General features: G+C 46.4%; 1 protein-coding gene, 1 long non-coding RNA gene and 1 pseudogene across 3 annotated transcripts in view; 1 reads left to right on the top strand and 2 right to left on the bottom strand.

Moving 5' to 3' along the window:
* Window positions 1-4,743: 4,743 nt before the first annotated feature.
* On the bottom strand, window positions 4,744-6,516 carry LOC129515520 (ADP-ribose pyrophosphatase, mitochondrial-like; annotated as a pseudogene).
* A 209-nt stretch (window positions 6,517-6,725) lies between these two features.
* LOC129515523 (uncharacterized) lies at window positions 6,726-14,358 on the bottom strand. The gene is made up of 5 exons (XR_008665592.1): window positions 14,294-14,358; window positions 8,942-9,137; window positions 8,239-8,319; window positions 7,451-7,480; window positions 6,726-7,091 (listed from the first exon to the last, which is right to left on the bottom strand). It is a non-coding gene; the product is annotated as an uncharacterized LOC129515523 (long non-coding RNA).
* The window catches only part of PCGF5 (polycomb group ring finger 5), a 120,100-nt gene continuing 118,286 nt past the window's right edge, over window positions 14,289-16,102 (top strand). The window contains exon 1 of one of the 2 annotated variants that reach the window (XM_055334413.1): window positions 14,289-14,366. The gene's annotated coding sequence lies outside the window, so the exon portion shown is untranslated. The remainder of the gene's footprint in view (window positions 14,367-16,102) is intronic. The other variant, XM_055334412.1, reaches the window with a different exon arrangement.

The raw sequence follows: 16,102 nt of genomic DNA on the forward strand, positions 1-16,102 counted from the left end.
GAATTATATACTTTAAATGGGTGAACTATATGGTGAATTACATCTCAATAAAACTGATAGATGGAAAAAACCATGCCAGATATAAGATCAGTGAGTGCTCAAATAGCCTCAATTTTTCACATGTCTCTATGTCCATGCCCTCTGACATGTGACTTTCCACTTCCTCTCATTAAAGAGGTAGATTCACTTCCCCACACATCAAATCTGGGTTGACCATATGACTTGACTTTCCTTTTTTTTTAATATATTTTATTTATTAATTAATGAGATATGGGGGCGGGGGGCAGTGCAGAGACACAGGCAGAGGGAGAAGCAGGCTCCATGCAGGGAGCCTGACATGGGACTTGATCCCCGTTCTCCAGCAACAGGCCTTGGGCTGAAGGCGGCGCTAAACTGCTGAGCCACCCGGGCTGCCCTGACTTACCTTCCCTAAGAGAATGTAGGGAAATGGCTCAGGGTCAGTTCTGAGCCTGAGACTCAAGAACCCTTCCATCTTTCCATTTGACCTTTGCTCCTCTGCCATTGCCATAAAAACATACCTGGATTAGCCTGATAGAAGATGAGAGACACCTGGTGAACAGAAGAGTCTCTTTAATCATCCTATTTGAGGTCATCCTAGATTAGACAAAAGCCAGCCAATTCCCAGACATGAATCCCAGTCATGACTAGAAAAAAAACTCCCTATCAAATCCAGCCCTGTCAACCTTCAAACTCATAAAATATGTGGGTTTCTTTGTTTTGTTTTAAGCTACAGTATTTCAGGATTGTTTGCCGAATTTTCTTGGTAGAAAGAGGTAACTGATAGAGTGGTAAACATTCAAGTGTCATCTCATGAACTTCAAGAAAGAGGATAAGGAATATAGTGAGTGAAATTCAGAGCTTCTTGGACATCTTCTCTTACAGAGAAGGAGAGGGAGGATTAGAATACATACATTCAATTGTATGTGTATGTGTGTGTGCATAAAAATATAAAAATGCTGGTTAAAAGTTGTACAAAATGGTTGGAAATTCTACAGTGACACTTTAAAATATACCATGTACTGGGATACCTGGCTGAGTCAGGATAGCATGCAACTTTTGATCTCAGGGTCATGAGTCCAAGCCCCATGTTGAACATGGAGACTACTTTTAAAAAAAAGTATGAGTAAAAAAGTATTTTATGAATAAAATATAGCATATACTATTTAGTATCTAGCAGTGATTACATTGCAAAATACACTTTAGTTTTTTCAGTATAAAATTTCAGCCAAACAATATCACATCTGTGGTATTTGAGCCAAAAATGTATAACCTTGACCTATTCCTAGAAAAAAATGTTAGAATAACCCAAATTGTGGGACATTCTATTCTAGTAAAACAACTGGCCAGCACCTTGAAAAGTGTCAAAGCCCTGAGAGACCAAAAAAAAAAAAAAAAAAAGAACTTTCCCAGATTTGGAGGGAATAAAGGAGACACGGCAATTAAGTGAAATATGGAATCCTTGGATCTTAGAACAGAAAAAGGACATTAGTGGTATGATTAGCAAATTTTGAACAAGACCTGTAGATTAGTTGATAATAAAAAATATTAAATCAAATGTTAACTTTCAGGTTTCAATAATTGTATTATGTAAATAAGTTCTCAACATTTGTAGAAACTTGGTGAAGGATTATACAAGAACTCTGTGTACTATCTTAGCAATATTTTTGTGAGTCTAAAATTATTTCAAGATAAACTGTTTTTTAAATCAGAAAGTTAGACCAAGGATAATGTGATCACATTTACACACACTTTTTTTTTTTTTAAAGACAAGAGTATATAGAAAACTGTTAGCAACAAATGATTTGTGGACATGCCAGACACTATTCTAGATATTGGTGGTACAGCAGTCAATAAGACAAAAAAAAAAAAAAAAAAAAAAAAAACCTAGACTCACTTGGAAGTAGACCGAAATGTACAAGATAATTTCAGCTGGTACTATTCTATGTAGAAAATAAAACAAGGTGAGAGGGTGAAAACAGATTGGGTAGGCTACTTTATTTTATTTTTTATTTTTTATTTTTTTTGGGGGTAGGCTACTTTAGATTAGGTGCCCAGGATAACTCTCTCTGAGGAAGTATTACTTGAATGAGACCTGACTAACCTAAGGGGCTCACTTTGTGAAGATATGGAAGGGACATTCCAGGCTGGGAAAAGCAAAGCAAAGGCTCTGAGGCAAAAGCAAATAGGAAGTTTGACAGGAAAAGAATGGCTAGACCAGGCCAGGGTGGAATGTGACTGGGTCAGATGATCAGACTGGACTGTATCCAGCACAGGCAGGCCTGGGTAAGGAGTTTGTGCTTTAGTTCATGTACAAAAAGAATTTACTGGATGGTTTTAAGAGAGATGGAACATGGTATGACTTACATTCTTTAAAATGCCATTTCAGGGACACCTGGGTGGCTCAGTGGTTGAGTGTCTGCCTTTGTCTCAGGGTATGCTCCCAGAGTCCTAGGATTGAATCCCATATTGGGCTTCCTGCATGGAGCCTGATTCTCCCTATGCCTATGTCTCTGCCTCTCTCTCTTTCCCTCTGTGTCTCTCATGAATAAATAAAATCTTTAAAAAACATAAAATAAAATGCCATTTCATTTTTTTTTTTTTTTTGTGGAAATTGACCTGCGAGAGGACAAGAGTAGAAGGAGGAAGGCCTGTGAGTACTGTGATTATGATAGGTCTAGAGAAGGAGGGATGGTGGTTTGACAGGGTGGTCAGTGAAGGTGGAAAGCAGGGAATGATTTGGGATATATATTTTGTTGGAAGTAGAGCAAAATTTTGCAGATGGATTGGCCGTGGGAAGTGAAGGAAAGCAAGGAATCTGGGATAATTCTTTGTTTTCTTGTCAAATTATATAGATTTTGGTGCCAGTTAACAGGGGAGATTAAACAGTTTTCTTGGGAGAAAAAAAATCAAGAGTATTGGGGAAAAAATCAAGAATTCTGTTCTAGCTATATTAAATTTGATACATCGGACCGTCATTATTTCAGAGGTTTTGGCAATAATTAGTGTGTGTGTATGCATGTGTGTGTGACAGTATAGTGTATTTTCTTTTAGGAGCTTACATTTGGAAAAAAAAATGAAATAGGTTGAGAGACATTCAAAATATGCTTGGCCAACCAGGTCCCTCAATTATTCAAATAGACAGGAAGCATATTTCACCTGGAAAAGTTACTGGAATGAGATTAATGTATAGGACAAATGGCTCCATCCTAAAAAAAAGCAAGCAGTTAGAGAATTCACAAAGAAAGGCAATGTATTAAATTTGTTCCTATCATGAACCAACCATGCGGGGCACCCATGCGTGAGCCTTCTATAATCACCATCACCCATGTAAATACAGTATCTTTCACGAGAAAAACAGTAGAGAACATGCACATGTCCTTCAGGTCAAGAAAAAGGAACTCTGACCAAATGTGCATGTGGGAGGAGCCAGAATAGTAATTTATTTTCTTTTTTAAAGGAACACTGCACAGGGGAAGCTGAGGACCACAAGAGTGTAGCTATAAGAGGGACTACAGTACAGCGGTCAAGGAGGTAAGGTCAAGGAGGTAAGGCACAGCACCTCCCAGGCTATGCTCCAGTTCCACCAACATTTACTGGTTGTACAAATTGGTTCAAGTTCTGTAACCTTCCCCTGCCTCAGTGATGTTATCTGTAAATCTGGGCTAAGGGCACATAGTAGACCCTGTAATGCCCACACCCTCCCCTTTCCCAGACTCCAGAAGATGGCCTTCGGCTGTCAGACCTCTTTGGGGATTGCCTTGGTTGAGGAAATTGTCTCCCCCAAGTTCATACCTCCTTCCAGGGCAGCCCACATCCAGTCATTAGTCAACAAGAGGTTTAAGGGCCTGAACTCCCACTTCAGAACAGCTGGAAGGGTCTTCCAGCTCCAGAGCTCCATGTGGAGTTGGCTGATGCCTTTGGTGGGCTTTGATTTCAATGCCTCACTCTACTCAATCTGGCTTCCTTCTCCTCCCTCCCCAAGGAATTGTCCCAAGATCTGTCCCTAAGAAACACCCTGCAGTGCTGATCTCTCCCCCTTAGACACTGCTCCCCAGGGAGCCCAATCTGTGACATAAGAGAACCCTCCTCAGAGAGTGACCCCTATGAATAAATAAGTCATGGGCCACCTGGGTGGCTCAGTGATTGAGTGTCTGCCTTTGGCTGGGGTTGTGATCCCAGAGTCCTGGGACTGAGTCTCGCATCAGGCTCCCCACAGGGGGCCTGCTTCTCCCTCTGCCTACGTCTCTGCCTCTCTCTGTGTGTCTTTCATGAATAAATAAAATCTTTTTAAAAATAAAGGAATAAATAAATCACTGTACAGAAAACACTTCAAAGAGTGTGTGTATTTAGTAAGTGGATAGAACCATTACCTATTGTTACTGAGGTGTTTTCTTACGATGTTATCAATGCCTGCAATGGTCTTCTCCCCCTTAGCCATAGAAGGCTCATTGCAATGGCTTGAGTTTATTTCCCATACATTGTATTACATATCAATAAAGTTAACTGGCTTGTCTTGGGTGACAATAAAGTAAAGAAATGTATTTCTGGCCTATTTTATGCTACTAGAATTCCTTATTCTTGATTGTCAGGGGAGCATCTCTGTGTTTGCAATTGGATTATAAAAAACCTTCTCTGTTTATATACATATTTTTAATTGAGTAAAGACAGATATGAACTGTATTTTATTTTATTTTTTTGAACTGTATTTTAATTAGGCTGGGATTACATATATGTCCTGACAAAGACTTCTTCACGACAGGAATTCACATTTATCGAGTCTTCTGAGATGAGAGGAAACACATATCCTCAGCTTAGTCCATCCTGTTCAGGAATAGTTCTGAAAACCAGAGGCATGGATATTAAGCTCTTTTTGTTACTGCATTTTATTTTTCTGGCTCATTCATTAGTACTTGATCCTTAAGAATAAAATAGAGGTGAAACGTTTCCCTTAAAACTAAAGATCCTAAAAACAAGAATAACCAAAGAGCTTTCATTCTAGACAGCAATGAATACAAGGCCACATAAAGTTCAATTTGAAAAACAAATGTGACCCCAAAAAATCAAGTTATACATTAGATTAGACCACACTCTAACACATCAGTAGAAAAAAAAAACCGAGCCTCAAATATAAGCCAGCTGAAAAGTAAAGGCTACGGCTGGTAAGAAGTTATCTTTGCATCACCTACAATTCTTCAAAGAGCATTAGTTGTATAATGCAGCTAAAAGCCACGTATACAACATATACAACAGCTGACTATATTCCTCTCCCAACTAGAAAACCAAAAAGTTTGTGATCCTGATCTCCTATATTTGTCTAATATTATTCCCTGACACAAAGTCTTCATACTAGGAACAGTTTTGTAAATAATCACCAAAAGAAGTTCCCTCTCTGTCCTGTTCAGTGGGAATTCTGGACTATTTGTTTTGTATACACACCCATGTCCACTTGAAGGCCTTAGGCTTTCATGAGACTCCAAGTCACTATTCATGGCAGTTGGAGTCTATGCCCTCCCCGCAGTGGGCACCTCATTTCTCAGCCACAAGTTGAATAAATTGGGAATGGCTGGCATAAAGCTTGAGTTGATCACTGATGTCCACCCATTTCACTTTCTTGGCATCATCACCAGTTTCCAGAGGAAGATGATCCATGATCTCACCTGTGTCATTGTGATAGTTCATAGCCCTGTCTCCATCCATGCATTATCTGTGTTTTGGGGATCATCCATGTAGCCTTTATAGACGACAAAGTGTTCCCGACTGAATAGTTTGTGCAGCTGTTTCTCCAACTCCTGTGTTTCTGCTCTGGGTTTCTATAAGGAGTTCATGGCTTCCTCAGCAAATTCTCTCTTCAATGTGGTACTAATTTTCTCTCCTGGCTCCACCATTCCACCTGCAATGGCCCATTCTCCACAGTCTTTCCTTTTGATGGCTACAAATTGTAAGACGTTTCTCTCAGAAACAGGACGGATCACTCTACTTCCGTTATCCTCTTTCTACCTGGTGAGGATGGGATCTGCAGCATGATTGGGACCCCACCGCCCAAAAAGCCCTCTGCCCACCAGCCCTGTCCAACTGCAGGGTTTCTAGGTCTGCCATTTTCAACCTCATACAAACCATTCTAGCTCCTTCTTTCAACATGCCCATCCTCCTCATTGAATTTGGGAGAGAAGTTCCTTTCTCCCACCAGAGGGTCTGCCCACATGGGCCCGACCAATTCACAACTGGCAGTGTACTCCACAGGCTTGTACTCTGGCCACTCAAGCAGCCAACGTACTTTCTTGTTGGGACCTGGCTTTGCTCCACTTTAGAGCCAGGGTATGGAGACGCAGTGCCATTTGAATGGGACTTGATGAAGCTTGGAGGAAACCCACATGAGGAAGACAGGCTCCAACCAGCCGAGATGTTGGGGCAGCTGCTGGGCCAGGGGGCAACAGAGGCCCCAGTCTTGGAGAGAGACACCGTTACTAACCCTTTTGCCAGGCGGTGTCCAGCCATCTGCTATTGGGCGGCTGGCAGAGATGTTGGTGGCACTCGGGAGTGCCTGATGCTCATGAAGCCAACCATGCAGCAGAGCCATGGGGTAGGAGTTGGGGAGGTAGGCACCCCACCCTTTGCCCCTCCAGGCCAAGTGTGCCTTTTCATTTTACACTGAAAGATTTTGACATCTGGAAGGGCTTCCAAATGCAGAGTGCTGGGGTTGAGACCATCGTCCAAACACCTCCAACAAAATTAGCACACAACCACCGAGGTACTAGCCACTATGGGTAGATTTAGTTCCCTAGGTCCAGAACCACAGTCTGTTTGCGAAAGGGCAAAATGAATGGCAGGGGGGACAGGTGGGACACAAAGTGCAGTGCCTTGTTTGGGATGATCAAAAGCCTGGTGAGTGTGACCTCCAAGGAGAAAGAGAACTCACTTGTTGCACAGAGCATGGTCCTTGTAGGAAATCCATGATGCAGGAGGTGTGGGAGATGCTTCGTATCTTGGGTCCACCATCTACTAGCTGAATGGCTTGGGTAAGTTGCTTAATCTTTCTCTTCAAAGGAGTATCTGCTACAGCATGCCAGGTGCTGTGTCAAGCACAGAAGATTCGATTGAGATCTGGACCCGTGGCCTCTGCTCTTTAAGGATTTCAGTCGGGAAGGCAGCACATACATTAAAAAGTAGGACTAACACTGGAAGAGCAGAGCCCTGGAATCCTTAAGAGTTGAACATAATCTGTTTCAATTCTTGCTTCCCCTCCTTCACTGGGACTATCTTGGGCAAAGTGACTTAAGCTCACTTCAGTTTCCTCAAGTGTAAAATGCAAGTAATATCTATCTCATAGGGCTGTGCTGACAATTAAGTGGGATGTTACATGTAAAGCTGTTAGCACAATATCTGGCCCACTGTACACACTCAGCAATGCTACTTACTATTACTTACTTACCATTATCCTTTTGCCGCTGCACCTTGAAAACTGTGTAGAAAAGAACAGGACAGTTGAAATAATTATGAGAATTGAGAGACTCAGATATGAGGTCAGAGTTAACCTATGATTTCTCTGTGTAGAAAAATTCAGGCTGAGAAATAACAGCATCTAGATCCTAAAGTGATAGAGAGGAGAAGAAGAGGCACTGGCTAAGTCATTATGTCTAAGAAAACAAATCCTAGGGAAGGGTATCTTAACATTTGAAATAAATAGTTTTAGAACAAATGGAGTACTATATACTATAATTGAAACCCAAAGGATAGTTAACATTTCCTAAAGGTTGTTCCATGTTAAAGCAGTCCCCTAAATTATTTTGATGGTCAAATATGTTTGGGAAATTCTACATATTTCACCAATTTCCCTTAGAAATCAAGGATTTACATTACTGTTTTAAAGATGCTGTGACTTCCAGTAAAAACAAACTGATCAACCCTAAACTATTTAATTCTGTTTTATTTAGTATTTTTCAGATTACCTGACCAGAGAATGCTTTGTTTATGCAATAGTTGGTATTATTTTAGGAACACACCTCCTCAAGTTTAGAAAAGTTTCAAAATGTATGTGGGTGTCCTGGGGGATAGATCTCTAACCATTTGAAATTATTACCCTCACAGTGAAAGGCAACCACTGAAAACTCACCCATCACCCTCATAAAGAACCCTAAGTTCAATGAACTACATTTCCAGAAGGCTTGAACCCCAGAAATAGCCAGAACTATAAAGAACAAAAAAGTGGAAAAAACTGACAGCATGGAAACGTGAGACCTGGTCGTCGTCATCGTCGCCGTCATCATCATCATCATCATCATCGAGAATTTGCCATGTGCACTGTACAAAGAACCACCAGAAAAGAAAGATGATTATTAAGGGACACAGTCCCAGGTCTTTAAGTCATGTCTTTTTTTTTTTAAGTCATACATTTTTTTTTCAACTGTGGAATTATTCTTCCTCTGGGCCCCCTGGAAATGCAGTGGGATATGCACTGATATGAAAAGGTAAACATGTTGGAAGAAGACACTTGTAAATTCCTTATTATTTCCAGGCATCATAATGTAATTCACAAGAAACAAATGAAGCAGGAGTCTTGGGCTTGGTTCTAGCTTTCCCCCATCATAGGCTGACAGTGGGCTTCTCAGGGTCTTGGTTTCTCACTATAAAAGGAATTGTTTGGCCTCTGTTATCTGCTAAAGTCCTTCCAGCTTTAACATTTTATGATTCTAGGATCTTTGAAAATTTCATTATTGGAAGGCCAAGGTTGATTTTTGCTATGAATCAAAAAAAAAAAAAAAAACACCACCCAAAAAACAACCAGATGTTCCAATATAAACGACCAGATGCCCAGGGGACAACAGACACTTGAGGAAAGAAAGCATGGGTGCAGGGAAGGGCTGGTATGTCAAGTACAGTACAGAAATACAGTGAGCCGAAGAAGACTTCATGGCATACCTACCTGAAAAGGGACATTAAAACCAGTAATGAGGGATGCCTCGGTGGCTCAGCGGTTGAGCGTCTGCCTTTCGCTCAGGTCATGATCCCCGGGGTCCAGGATCGAGTCCCACATTGGGCTCCCTGCAGGGAGCCTGCTTCTCCCTCTGCCTGTGTCTTCAGGCTCACTCTCTGTGTCTCTCATCAATAAATAAATAAATCTTTTAAAAAAAAAAACAGTAATGAGAGGTTTTGTTTGCTTTTTACCATCATCAAAGAGAAGACATTTAAATCAGACCATTTGATGATCATGGTGCAAAAGGTGCCCTAAGGGAAGGAAATGAAGTATTATAGCTGAGACCAAAAGAATTATTTGTGGGGAAGCCACTGGGGAGATTCTCCTTTCTAAATTGTCGTCCAAGACAGAAAAACAAACAGAGCTAGACACAGAGAATATTCTGGGTCATCCAGGAGAAAACCCTGAAGGAACTGATGTACAATCAGAGAACAAATCTTTGGTCTGTCACTATGAACTATTCTTGGGCCAGAGCTTGCTGGCATGATCCCCATTTTATCAAGAACATCATGGAGGGCAGAACGGGCATGGAGAGGACCAGGCTGATTTCAGGACCCCAGCAGTGCAATAACCCCTAACTATCCTTCCAGCCTCTCTTTGGGAAGCAGAAACAAGTGGTACCCAGAAAATTGGATTACCATGAGCTATCCATCTCTAAAGTGATGCTAAAGTTCAGGTTCCGAAAGAAATCTGGAAGGAAAGCAGAGAAGAGCTTTTCTCTTCTCTTTAAGATGATGATACTGATAAATGACCATAAGAAAATAACTACCATTTACTAAACGCTTTCTGTGTACCAGTCTGTGGCACACTGGTCATTGGTCTGGCTTTGAAATAAAAGAGAAAAATGGGACAGTGACTAACTTTTTTTTTTTAAGATTATAGAGAACTGTGCCTTTTCAGAAATGATTTAGGTAGTATAACTAATGCAACCATATATAAAATAGGGGCCATCTACAATTTCACCTAAGGAATCTGAAGTAAAATATCTAACAATGAAAGTCAAGTAGCCTTTATTTATAGGAGAGGTGAGTTGCAGTTCGTGTGGTGTGATCGAAGGTGTTAGGAAAGTCCAGCTGCTCAAAATATGTCTTCCTGACCCTCTTAAAATACTGCCTGGATTTACACCATCAAAATAATCCCTTTTCAATGTGGTTTGTATTGTAAAATGCACATTTACTTCACATTCAGCTGTTATCATGCTTCCTAGTGAATAGTGGAGCAGGCTGACAACTAGCTAAGGACATCAAGTGAGGAGACAAAGATTTGAAGGAGGAAGGGGAGGGATCCTGTCGGTAAGGGTGGCATTGCTCTAGTCAGTTCCACAGCATGTGGGCGCCTGATAGGTCCCAGATCCTGAGCTAGATCCAAGAGATTAGAAGGTAAGTAAATATGGTTCATTGCCTCAAGAAGCTTATAGTCCAGAGAGAGAAACTACACAAAGATCATGGGGCTGGGAGAGTTCTGGAAAGGGGAGCCAGAGACTCAGAGAGGAAAGGTAGAGGGACAAAGATTTTCTCCCATCACAATGTGTTGAAGGATTGGACACTGTTAAAGGCAGGCTTTTTCTTGGTCCATCGAAATTGAAGCTGGTAGGTTTCATACTCTGCAGGCTGCAGGATGACAGATCATTTAAACCCCTTTAACTCAACGACTTTTTTTTTTTTGTCCTTTGAAATTGAAATTCAGAAAATTTGACTCTATCAGAACTTATAAACTATATTGCTAATTGTGAAGTAGATGCCCCTTGCTAATTTTTCCTGCCCCCTCCTTCTGCCAGAACTCCACAGTGTGCAGTACTGATTGATTGTACAGTGGGGTTGCTGAGGCTGGTGTCCGAGCACGCCGCAAGGAGTGCAGAGGAAAGGCAGCCGGGAGGGGAACAGATAATTTATTTAAACAGCAGACCAGAGGAGAACCATGTTTGCAGACAGCATTCGACGAGCACCCTAAGACATAGTTTCTAGGAATGGACAGAACTCCCATTACCTCTTAAAAGGTTTGGACAAGTTCTTACTCTGGTATCTGCTAGCCGAATAGCCATGGGAAATTCTAATGATAGTCACCTCTATTTATTGAAGACAGACTACATGCCAGGCACCATGCTGTGCGTTTTACCCGGAAAAACATTTAATTCTCACCACAACCCACTGGGGTGGATTCTGTCATTTCCCTTCATTATAGATGAGGAATCTTAAACACAGATAAGTTCAAGGTCATATAACCTAACATTTGTCAAAGCAGGCATTTGAACACATGTGGTCAAATTCTAATGTCCACATTTAGCTACTGTCACACTCCAGTAACCTATGCCTGTTAGGCCTCAGGTCATTCACTTCAAAATGGACATGTCTTGCCTTCTTTCTGACTTTAAAACCTTATGACTCTAATTATATGAATTATACCCATACTTATTATTCTTCAGGTTAATCTGTGTTTCTGAGTAGTCTATCTTAGAGAATTGAAATCTAAAGGCAAATATCTGAAATACTGTCTTAGATCCTAGCTGTACCTTTTGGGTTCAGTCAAATTGGACCATATTACTGACTGTTTCACCAAGAAGGCCCTTCCTCAATCTCCATTTATCGAATTCTACCCATCCTTCACAAGCCAGCTGAAATGCCGAGTTAGAATTCAGATCTATTAGACTGTTGGAGGTGAAGATTTGGGAGAAATAGTTGAGCTAGTTGCAAGGAAAAAATGTAGAATAGGGAAAAGAAAGGGTGGAGAGAGACACTTAGAGAAGTGGAAAGTTAAGAGCAGAGATGTTGGTGACCTGCACCAGCAAAGCCTTCCCTCTTATGGGCAATAGTGAAGCCACCTAAGTTATATTTGCTGGTGCCCAGCTAGTAGACGAGGTGAAGGTGAAATGACATACCATATGTGAAATATCTAGCACAGTGTCTGGAGGGGGAGTGCACGATAGTTCCGAATTCCATGGCCTCCCATAGGAACCTGCTCATCTCCATGCTGAAGACGGTTGCCGTACTTCCCAGGAAGAAGTGTGACAAGGAGAGGTAAGCAGAGACTCCACGGAGAAAAGAGAAGTCAGGAGGGAGTATATTAGAACACAAAGAGAAAAGATGAGAGCTAGAGAATAAGAGAGAAAAAGGAAATATAAGGGAATGTTGGTAGAGAAGTGGACAAAAGGAGAAATGGAAGCAAAAGCATGAAAAGGGAACAGAAGGAAGAAGAGAGTTCTGGGGCCGGAAGAAAGTTTGTTCTGCCCTTGCAGAATCCTGTGCAGAGGAAGAGTGCCAGAGGTTAGGAGGTGTCAGCGGCTTGCCACTGTGCTCCTGACCCCTGCTCTGTCATCCTGTCCACTGGCTTCTGCTTTCTACCACTGGGTGGCCCTGGAGGGCGGGAGCAAAAAACTAGGGGATTTCTTCACTTTGGGAGGCACCTCCAGCAGTAGTTATAACTTCCTTCATGGTTCCAGCTCCCAATGGGCAAGACCTTCATGGTTCTGGCAGCCTCTTGCCTTTGTCCTTCCAGCCCTAGGGGAGGAGATGCATCTAGCAGTTTAATCTCAGGATTGCCTCACCTTCCCTTGGTTGCACTTCCAGTTCTTTCAACACCTTTGTAACTAATTCACTGCATTAAATCATCACTATTGAGTTGCCTGGGAAAGAAAACTTTCATTTGGATTTACCCTGAGTTCAAAGGCAGCTTTCCCAAAGGGACTAGAAGCAGTGGATCTAAAACCATCCCAAGAGTCAGGAAGGGTTTAGGTTTACTTCCCCACTGTTTGATTGGAGAGTGACTAATCCATTCTGTCAGAGTTGAGAGACTCTTAGCCTAGGAATTATCTGTAAAATGACTAGGTTCATGGCCATTAAAGTCTATTCTTTCATGATATTCTTCCATTAATCACCTTGAACCTTAGCTTAAGGAACATCTCAGTTTTATTCCCCCAAGGGTTATCAAGTGCCCATTATGAGTATGGATCGCACACATAGCTAGGTGTGGCGGGGGGGGGGGGGGGTAAACACAGAGGCACGGGGGAAATGGGGGGCATTCTTAGTTTTTAGAAGTATTTGCTTTTTGCAAGATGAGGTTTACAGACTATCAGGAGACCCTCTTGATAGAGTCTCTCTTGAGTTTTTCCAGTACCAGCAGAGCTGCAGACACTCCATGACAATTTTATTCTTACAGTGTTCATCTCTCCCATCCCCAGTGCCCTGTTAAAACCAGGATCCTGTTCTTAAGGAATCCACAGACTAGTGGGGGCACAGAGGAGGCACATGGCTGACCCTGAAGCCAGAGGGATGCCAACCATAGGGGGTGGATTCTGCACAGGGTTTGGGGAGACTGCACAGAGACAGCAGGAGATGCTAGACAAGCTGAGCCTAGGAGGGTTTGACAAGCTGAGGGACCTACTGGGTTTTCTGGGGTTTTGGCAGAGAACAGAGCTGGCTCAAAATCAGTCTCAAAAGAACAGAAGCATCTACGCTATAGTCTGTAGGCAAGGGTTTTGGGGATGAGGGTTGGGCAGTGGAGGGGACGGGGCTGACAGGCGGAGGCCTAGCTGTGGAAGACTCTGACACTAAGGAATTGGGGCTCGGGGCCATGGGGAGTCATCCGGGATCTCGGGCATCATGGGGCAAGGTCACTCCTGGGATGGCAACTTTGAACGCTGCGTGAGGACAGAAAACAATCAGAGAAGCTGGAAGCCGGGAAGAGACCGAGCTCCCAGGCATAGCTTATAGAGGAAGGCTGGGCTTGGCCGCCGCCGAAGGGGCACATTTGAGCTCCTGCTTTCTATGCAGTCAAGGGCAAGATCCCTCCGTCTGTGGGGTGGGGGTGGGGGTGGGGGTGGGGAGGGAAGTGCCCCTTCTACGCTGAACGCTCCGAAGTCTCCAGCCTCAGAAGTTTCGAATTTCTCCTTGCCAAGGTCGGGCCACTACAGGTGGGCGACTGCGAGCTCTGGGCCCACGCGCGCTCCACGTCCGCCCCGGCGGCCGCCGCGGCTCGTCCCCTCCAGGCCCGGGCGCTCCCGGAGCCGCGCGGCGGCTGCTCGAGGAGGCCCGGCGGGCGGCGGCGGCGAGAGGCTGTGCCCCAGTTTGTGTCCAATCAGGGAGTGCGGGCTGTGCCCCGAGCCGGGCAGCAATGCGTAAACAAACCCACGGCAACTCCTCCGCCCCCTCGGCGCGCTCGCCCCGCGCCCGCCGCCGCCGCGCCCGCCGCCGCCGCTCCGCTCTCCGCGCGCCCGCCCCCCGCCGGGCCGCCCCGGCCCCCCCGCCCGCGCCGCTCGCAGCCCCGCTGCCCCGCCCCGCCCCCGCCGGCGCGGGTTCCCTCACCTACCGCCCCACGCGCGCGCGCTCGCGCACCACGCGCCCCGCGCGGCCCGCCCGGATCGTGGCCTCCCGAGAGCAAGGTAAGGGCGATGCGCGGGGCGCGGGCGGCTTCCCCGGGCGGCTTCCCCGCTCGGCGCGGCGCGGCGCGGCCCGGGGAAGTTTCTGGCGTCGCCGCTTTCCGCTGGGCCGGGGGTGGGGGCGGGGGCGGGGGCGGCCTCCGGCGCGGGGCTCGCCCGGCGGGCGGGGGGGGGGCGCGCGGCGCCCGGGGGTCGCGGGTGGCCGGGGCTGGCGTCGGCGCGGGCGGGCGGGCGGGCGGCGCGCGGAGAGGGCCCGGCGGCGCGGGGGGCCGGGCGCCGTGCGGGCGCGGGGAGGGCCCCGAGGAACTTTCTCCTCCCCGAGGGGCTCCTTCCAGCCCCGGCCGCGGCCCCGCCTCGGGAGCAGCCGGCTGCCGGGCTGGAGGGAGACCGTGAGATGTGTTTGAAGAAGCTGACGCAGTTGGTGACGCTCGCGGCTTCCTGACGGGGACCGGCAGGAGCAGCGCCGCCTGCGAGGAGGGACGAGCCGGGGCGGCGCTCGGGCCCTTCCCCCGCCCCGGAGCCGCGCGCCCGGGCGCCTGGTTCGGGGGCCGCGGGCTCGGGGCGCGAGCACCTCGCCGGGGCCGGGAGACGGGCCCGGCAGCGCGCGTTGCTTCCGCTGTGATGAGCTCGGGTTATTATATAAGATGTCACGGAGAGGGAAGGGGCGAGCGGGAGGCGCGTCGGCGAGGGCGCGTGGCCCTGGTCGGGTGGCGGGTGGCGGGTGGCGGGCGGAGGCGGGAGGCTGGGCGGGCGGGACCCACCTGTGCGCCCTCCGCGCCCCCTGCGGGCGCCTGCGGGGGCCGCGGGGGCGGGGGGGGGGGCCCGGGGGGCCCGGGGGGCGGCCAGGGCGGGGGACTTGTCCGCCTCGCTCCTCCCGGCCCCGGGAACACTCGGGCAGCGGCCGAAACGTGCCGTTTCCTCTGCGCCGCCCGGCCTGGCTTCGGGCGTTTGTACTTCGAGACATTTGTTTAGTATTAAGGGAGCTGCGTGTGCGGCCGTCCTCGTACGCCCGGAACGCGTGGCCGTGAGCTCCAGGGCGGTGAATGAATCCTCGCCCGCGGACCGGGCGCCGATGATTCCTGCGGGGTACACCGCGCGCGTACTCGCCGTGCGCCTCCGGCCCAGGGACAGCGGCCCTTCTGCAGCGATGACGCCTGGAGGGGCGGGGGAGAGCCCATGCAAAAGAGCGGCGGCTCGTTTTTTCCCCCTTGCACAATTTTGGGGAACTTTAGGGTGTCAGGTTCCCCCACATTTCCCGAAGCTTGTTTCTCGTTTTGGGAAGGATTGCACGATTCCACCTGGCTGCGTGAGTCGGTGGAAGAGCGCTGATTCGCTGCGAGGCCGGGTCCTGTCTCATTGAGAATTTGGATAGTGTCAGCTGAGGTATTGGGTTCTGAAGCAGTCCTTTAAGTAATTGCCTGCGCCCAGGTACCGCTAAAGTAATTAGCAAGAACTTCAAAAGTCAGTACATCTTAAAAGAAAAACAAGTGGTTCCTAAGTAGGAGTCCTAGTTAAAGATTTAGAGGTGTGTGTTGCGTGTGTGTGTTAAGCCAAATCCAGAAAGGAACTTAGTTTGCCGTTGATACAGAACTTTTAACCACTGTCACCACCCTTAAAGACCAACTTGACTCATTCCCACCTCTCACTACATTCGTGGGATTAAGAATAAAATTTTCTTATCTTGCAGGACTCAAGTCGAAGGGCACCTACGCAGCAAAGTTCCTCTTGATCACCTTAAA

Source organism: Nyctereutes procyonoides, unplaced genomic scaffold (genome assembly GCF_905146905.1).
Source record: "Nyctereutes procyonoides isolate TBG_1078 unplaced genomic scaffold, NYPRO_anot_genome, whole genome shotgun sequence".
Classification (NCBI taxonomy): Eukaryota; Metazoa; Chordata; class Mammalia; order Carnivora; family Canidae; genus Nyctereutes; species Nyctereutes procyonoides.